Raw genomic sequence first — 7,516 nt, forward strand, 5'->3', positions numbered from 1 at the left:
ACTCTACATTTATGAGCCTCCGCACCGTGAAATTCTTTGACCGGTGCAAGACAGACTCATGTTTTCATTCATCAAGAATTAAAGTCAGAGGTTGGAAGACGATCACATACCGTCGTAGTTCCCATCATAAACGGAGATTCGGCGGCGTTATTCTCATGACTCGCCACGAAACCGAAAGTAAAGAAACGCTGGTCGGCTCGCCCAGCATTTCCACCACCACTAATAATAACAAAATAACCATAGAGACAAAACCATAGATTTATCTAAAATGGACCATTAACAAGTGGTAACGTAGATTCATCCACATTAATATGAGACTTTTTTATAACCAAATAGAAACTCCTCATTGTCCCTTTAGCTTTTTATTTGTCCTGTTTCCATGAGACGTTTTTAATTTAACGCTCAATGTGAATAAAAACATGATGGAAACGAATGGAAAAATGATTCCTGACTCTGTAACTGTTCATCTACTCTGAGTCACTGAGTCCAACAGTGAATCGTCCTTGTAAAGGAGAATAAAAAGGTGTAGATCTGATCCTAGACCAGCGCTCTGCCTCATCAGCCTCACATTAACTGTTGCACCACATGTATAATTCATGGTGATGAGCTGCAGCAGCATCCGTCGCCCAGTTGCATCGTTCGCTGCCGCTCGGCGGGTTTCAAACTTCATGAAAATGGATGACAGACGTGATGGTTAATGTCGAGCCGTGGAGCTTCCTGTCCTCCACCGGCGGCATCAAGGTCACAGCCACATCCGCTCCAACAACAGAGCCAGTGACTCATGAAAGAGAAATGTGTTATAAAGGCTGTGAAACACATTCATTTAGCCTGACTTTTAGCTCCCAGTTCCTTTTTTCTTCTATTTAATTAGCTTTAATTAGCTTTAACCTTAGCCTTTTCTGTTTAATTCCTGCAGACTGGAGCTAAAGCTGCTTCTGACTGGATGTGATACAACCTCAGTTTCCTCTTCTCTGTGATACAACCTCAGTTCACAGAGCCTCTGAGCTTCAGGAACCTGCAGGTAAACGGGTCTGAGTGTGTACAGAGATTAGAGCTGCAACAATTAATTGATTAAAGGGATAGTAGCATTTTTTCTTTAAATTCATCGTCAACTATTCTGATAATCTAATAATCAGTTTGAGTAAAAAAAAGTCCAAATTCTCTGGTTCCAGCTTCTTCAATGTGAATATTTCTGGTTTCTTTGTTCCTTTATGACAATAAACTGAGTCTCTCTTTGGTTTGTGACAAAACAAGACATTTGAGGACGTCATCTGGTGGTTTGAGAAACACTGATTGATGTTTTTAGACATTTTATTGACAACAACTAATCGATTAATCATTTAAATAATGGTTAGTTGCAGCTCCAATAGAGATAAAAACAAACTGGACTGAACCTGAACTTTAGAGTTTCTGCTAAAGCAACAAAATGTTGATGCTGAGGAGGCAAAGTCCTGGAGGACCAGTCCCCTGAGTGTGTGTGTGTGTGTGTGTGTGTGTGTGTGTGTGTTGTATATGCTCATTATAAAACACAAAGTTCCACTTGTGATTCTCCTCTCGTCTCGAGCTGTTTAACAGACTGTTACTCACCGACTCATCATTAATCATCAATCATTAATACATGTATTGATAAAGAACATGACTGATCGATCGATTGATTGACTGATCGATCGTTTGATTGATTTATTAATTGATTGATAGAATAGAATAGATAATCAGTTGTTGTCCAATAGGAGCAGCTCTCTGAACACGGTGTGTTTGGAGTTGGACAGTTCCTGAACCTCAGAGGAACTCATTAAAACTTCACGTCTCCTTTAGCCACGAACGGTCCAACTCCCCAGAGACAGAGACCAGGCTGAGCCCAGTACAGAGTCTGATGCTCTAGTGCTGCTGCTGTACTACTGTAAAATAATATTATAATGAGACTGAGACACTGGGACAGACAGAGAGACACTGAGACATAGAGACACTGAGAGAGACAGAGAGACTAAAAAAGCGGCGTTCACACCGAACGCGATAGACGCGAATATAATCGCGCCAGACGCTTCATTCGCGCCGCTTGGTCATTGTGGATCATTCGCGTCCATCGCGTCATTCGCGCTAGACGCTCCGCCCGTTCATTTGAAAACCGGTGATCTCAACCTGCTCTCTTTCCACGTCGATCGTGGCTCATATCACCACCGTTGCTGCATTGTACTACTGCTGTACAAGTCTCAGAAACACCAGAAAACCACCCGCCGTCGTGTCTGGGTTCACTGTGTGTGTGTGTGTGTGTGTGTGTGTGTGTGTGTGTGTGTGTGTTTTTTTGTTCACTCTGTGTAGAAGACGGCAGCGGTGCCCACACACAGCTCAAATACAATCAGCTTCTCCTTCACGTTGTTCTGAGTGTAAACAACCGTACAGAGAAGTGACGTCGTCGGCTTGAACTCGTCGCTGATTGGATGTCACGGCGCGATGCCGCCTGAAAAGTTCAATATTTTCAACTTTATTCGCGCCGCTCTAGACGCTTCAAACGCGCCGCTTCATTCGCGCCGCGTCTCATCGCACCAGACGCTCCATTCGCGCCGCCTCCGCCTGAATCGCGTGTCATCGCGCCATTTACATTGATTTTCAATGTAGAGTTGCCGCTCCATTCGCGTCTATCGCGTTCGGTGTGAACGCCGCTTGAACGCCGCTAGACGCTGAGCCCAGTCCAGAGTCTGATGCTCTAGTGCTGCTGCTGCTCTACTACTGTAAAATAATATTATAATGAGACTGAGACACTGGGGCAGACAGAGAGACACTGAGACAGAGAGACAGAGAGACAGAAAGACAGAGAGACCAATAGACACTGAGCCCGGTCTACAAGTCTGATGTGCTGCTGCTGCTGCTCTGTGGATAATAATATAATAATGAGACATAGACAGAGACAGAGAGAGACCAATAGACCGACAGAGACACTGAGACAAAGAGACAGAGACAGTGTGTGTGTCACCCTGGTCCCTCCTTGTCCAACAGCTTGTCTTGTTTCCTCCTTTCTTCCCTCCTTTCTTTCCTCATTTGTTTCCTCCTTTATTCCCTCCTTTCTTTCCTCATTTGTGTTCTCCTTTCTTTCCTCTGTTTCCTCCTTTCTTCTCTCCTTTCTGCCCTCCTTTCTTCCCTCCTCTGTTTCCTCCTTTCTTTCCTCCCATCTTCCCTCCTTTGTCTCCTTTTTCTGCCCTCCTTTCTTTCCTCATTTGTTTTCTCCTTTATTTCCTCCTCTGTCTCCTCCTTCCTTCCCTCCTTTATTTCCTCCTATCTTCCCTCCTTTGTCTCCTCCTTTCTGCCCTCCTTTCTTTCCTCCTTTGTTTTCTCCTTTCTTCCCTCCTTTGTCTCCTTTTTCTGCCCTCCTTTCTTTCCTCATTTGTTTTCTCCTTTATTTCCTCCTCTGTCTCCTCCTTCCTTCCCTCCTTTATTTCCTCCTATCTTCCCTCCTTTGTCTCCTCCTTTCTGCCCTCCTTTCTTTCCTCCTTTGTTTTCTCCTTTCTTTCCTCCTTTGTCTCCTCTTTTATTTCCTCCTTTCTTTTCTCCTTTCTTTCCTCTTTTGTTTTCTCCTTTCTTTCCTTCTTTCCTCCTTTGTTTCCTCCTTTCTTCCCACCTCTGTCTCCTCCTTTCTTTCCTCCTCCGTTTCCTCCTTCCTTTCCTTCTTTCTTTCCTCATCTGTTTTCGCCTTTCTTTCCTCCTTTCTCTCCTCCTCTGTTTCCTCCTTCCTTCCCTCCTCTGTTCCCTCCCTTCTTTCCTCCTTTCTCTCCTCCCCTGTCTCCTCTCCTGTGTCTGTGATCAGTGAACACAGGCTTCATTCCTCCTCCAGGATGAAAGTGCCTCTGCTCCTTTATGTATATTATGGGATTGATGAGATCTGTGCCCCCCCCCCCCCCCCCACAGAGAGGAGCCCCCTCATCCATCACACAGAGTCACGACCTTAACGTCCTCTCATCCATCCATCAGCAGCTCTAAACGTTTCTGCTTCTCTATGCTCTCCAGCGGCGGCCATCTTGACTGTTTGTGTTTTTGTGTCTTTTTTAATCTCCAGTCGATGTTTCTCAGCTCAGACGTCAGGCTGCTGCTGCTGTTAAAGGGATAGTTCACCCAAAATTGAAATTTCACTCATTATCTCCTCCCCCTCATGTGGACTAAGGGCTGGGAGAAGTTTCAGAGTCCTCCGTGGCTTCTCTGAGTTACAGGGGGTCTCGGCGTAGCAGTGCATGTCCATATGACGGTTGCAAATGGATACCAACTGTCTTTGTTTGTAGCGGAAGCTCCTCTTCCCATTTGACGGACCAGGAAGAGGAGCTTCTGCTCATCTCATTTCATTTTTTTCGGGACAATTTCTCATGTCGGGGCTTCAATACAAGAGGGAAATTACATACGAGCAGCATGGAGGTATCTGGATGTTTTTTGGTGTGTCTTTTTGTTACGAAGACAGTTGGTATCCATTTGCAACCGTCATATGGACATGCACTGCTACGCCGAGACCCCCTGTAACTCAGAGAAGCCACGGAGGACTCTGAAACTTCTCCCAGCCCTTAGTCCACATGAGGGGGAGGAGATCATGAATAGTGAAATTTCAATTTTGGGTGAACTATCCCTTTAAAGCTGCTGCTGCTGCTCGGCTGCTTATTGAACTGTGTGTTGTTGTGATGAAAAACATCAATAATGGATGTGGCACCTCTGAAGATCCAGGCTTCTCACCCTGAGTCATGTGTTTATTATGGGATGTTTAAGTGAATGTGGAGCAGCTCAGGGCTCAGACTAATGACTGATGTTACACTACACCTGTACGTATCACACCTGGAGGAGGAGGAGGAGTTTGACCTTTCATGGTGACGCTGGTCCTCAGGTCTCAGACTGAAGAGGAATGTGTTTAATTATCAGCAGGTTGATGTAGTTTATTGTCACCTGCAGAGTTTCTGAATCACAGCGTCAAGTTTCCACAGTAGAATGTTAATCTCAGAAACGTCTAACCTCACTTTCTGTTCTTACACTTGTGCCCAATTCCAATTCTATTTTTCATCCCTAGCCCTAGCCCTTAACCCTTGCCCTTGAAACGGAGCTACAAGGGTTAGAGGTTGAAAGTCAACCTCTACGAACTGGGACACCCCTTCAACAGTCACATACGTGACGTGACAAGCTTTTGCCACAAATCCTGTATTCAAAACCATGTTAACTTAATGAAATAAAATAAAATAATGCAGACTGATCGGTTCATTGTAAAACATTTATTTAATAATGTAAATATGGTGATTCATGGCTCCAGAGCCCCGAGGCAGCACTGCTCCTCTGTCCAATACACACATGAAACCGACCGCACATTGGGGATCTAAACATCTAAACAGCTACTTTCTCACATGAAAAAATATTAAAACTTAACAAAATGACGTAATAACAGCGCTACAGCCAGAAATAAAACAGCTGCCGGTTGCCGCAAGATGCATTCTGGGAAACTTGTCATAGCCCTCGGTCTGTAGTGTGCCTCTGAAAAGTCTCAGTTTCAAGGTCCAGATAGCCAGACCACTTCCCCCTAACCCTCGTCTGGACCAGAACCAGGACAACACCACTTCACGTGAACGCACAAAACGAAGGAGTAGGACCAAGGGAATTCACCCTTGAGCTCACTGATGTCAGCGACTCTCTGACCTCACTTCAACTGTTCTTGAGGCCTTTTCACACCGATACGAGACGAATAAAAGACATACAGACATGAAACTCAAAACATCAAACCCATTCACACCGGCGGTGATGCCAACCCAGCAAACACGGACGGACCCGGACCTGTTCGAGAGAGCCCGATTGGGTCGTTATGACGTCAAATCACAACTAGTCCGATCAGGCCCAGAATATGACCCTATCACAACCAATTACTTGCGCACGGATCGAGAGTGGGGTCGTGATCGAGTCATATAATGACCAGTCAGAGACTATATCACCATATCTCTAAATATATTAGGCTAATGTATTTATTTATTCATGTGATGTGGTAAAAAACGTATTTGCGACATAGGCCTACAGTCAAAGATAAACCGTCTTTGATACAGTCAAAGATATTCAATATTTGATACAGTCTATGATTGATTGCGACCGAGTTTTTTTTTCAATCAAACTTTATTAACATAAACAAACATGACATTATACAAGCGGAAACAACAGTGAAGTACAGGGAGTGCGTAATAATAAAAAGAATCACACAAAAGGAGCACACAACCAAGTCTTCTTGGTGAAAATCATGGATGTATGGTGAAAATACAAAAAAAGGTGAAGTGGGCGTCATTTGACCTACGACCCAGCACGTGATGCAATTCTCCAACACGCACACACGGTGCTGCACGGTGCTGCACGGTGAACGTCGATCAACAGGATTCAGCAACTCAGCGCGAGTAAATCAGCTCTGTAAGTAACCTTTTCATGATTTCGGAGTTTGATTGAAGTAAAAATAATACTGTTGAAAGTGGTAGCCGAATTAAGAAGAGTACACACACACACTAAAAAAAAAACTAGGCCACAAAGGCCTGCTAGCAGCATTTGACCGCACTCAGTCCAACACAGCGAGGCTGAGAAAATAGTCATGTAAGTTACTTGACTATACTGTTTTTTATGTTGAAATAAGCCAAATAGCAGATAAGAAAATACACACCATAATAACTAACTATTTCGTTATTTTCTCGCCGAATTACGAAAACTAGGTCGTTGACTAGGTTGCGAAGGCCTGCTGCTAGATGCTAACAGCATTAGCGCTTGCAGTTCAAACTGGGCCCCTCCTCTCGGGCTCAACTGTGTGGCCTCCTGCCCCTCACAGCAGCAGTTCATGAGTCATTTTAACAAGTGGAACTCGCTGCAGAACCACAACTCCAGCATCAGCCCCGCCCACCAGCATCAGTCCCGCCCACCAGCATCAGTCCCGCCCACTCGCCAGCATCAGCCCCGCCCACCAGTTCCAGTTTCACCTCTCTGGAGCGACTGAGCGGAGAAGCACACACAGCCCATCTATCTACAGCATCAACTGCATTAAGATATAGGCTATTTTGTGAAAGATGGTGACACAGGCTGTTAGTAAATCAATTTTCATATCACATTGATTACTGTTTTAACATCTAAACTGTATGTACCGGTATATCTATGACATATATGTATGTAGCCTACCTGTTAAATAGATAGAAGTTCAGAGTATCACTTGTGTAATGATGGTAGCGTAGTTGGTAGGAATGTAAACTTGATAAATGTGGGATCGGTGTTCGATCCCCAAGGGAATCTTTTTTTTTTTTTTTTTTAATTGCATTTTCCATTTTGTATCTATAATATATATGTATATACTTGTGCTGTCAAAGTTAACGTGTTGATTTTGGAGATTAATTTTAAACATTTGACGTGTTAATTAATGCAATTCACGCCGTTTTGTTGGTGGCTGACCCGTTATGTGTGCAGGCAAAAGCATGTACCGGCTGTAGCGCTGTTTTATTCTTCACTTTATTCGGTTTTAATATTTTTTCATGCGAGTAAGTAACCG

This window comes from Trachurus japonicus, chromosome 5, assembly GCF_045865225.1.
Source record: "Trachurus japonicus isolate A0001 chromosome 5, Traja_1.0".
Classification (NCBI taxonomy): domain Eukaryota; kingdom Metazoa; phylum Chordata; class Actinopteri; order Carangiformes; family Carangidae; genus Trachurus; species Trachurus japonicus.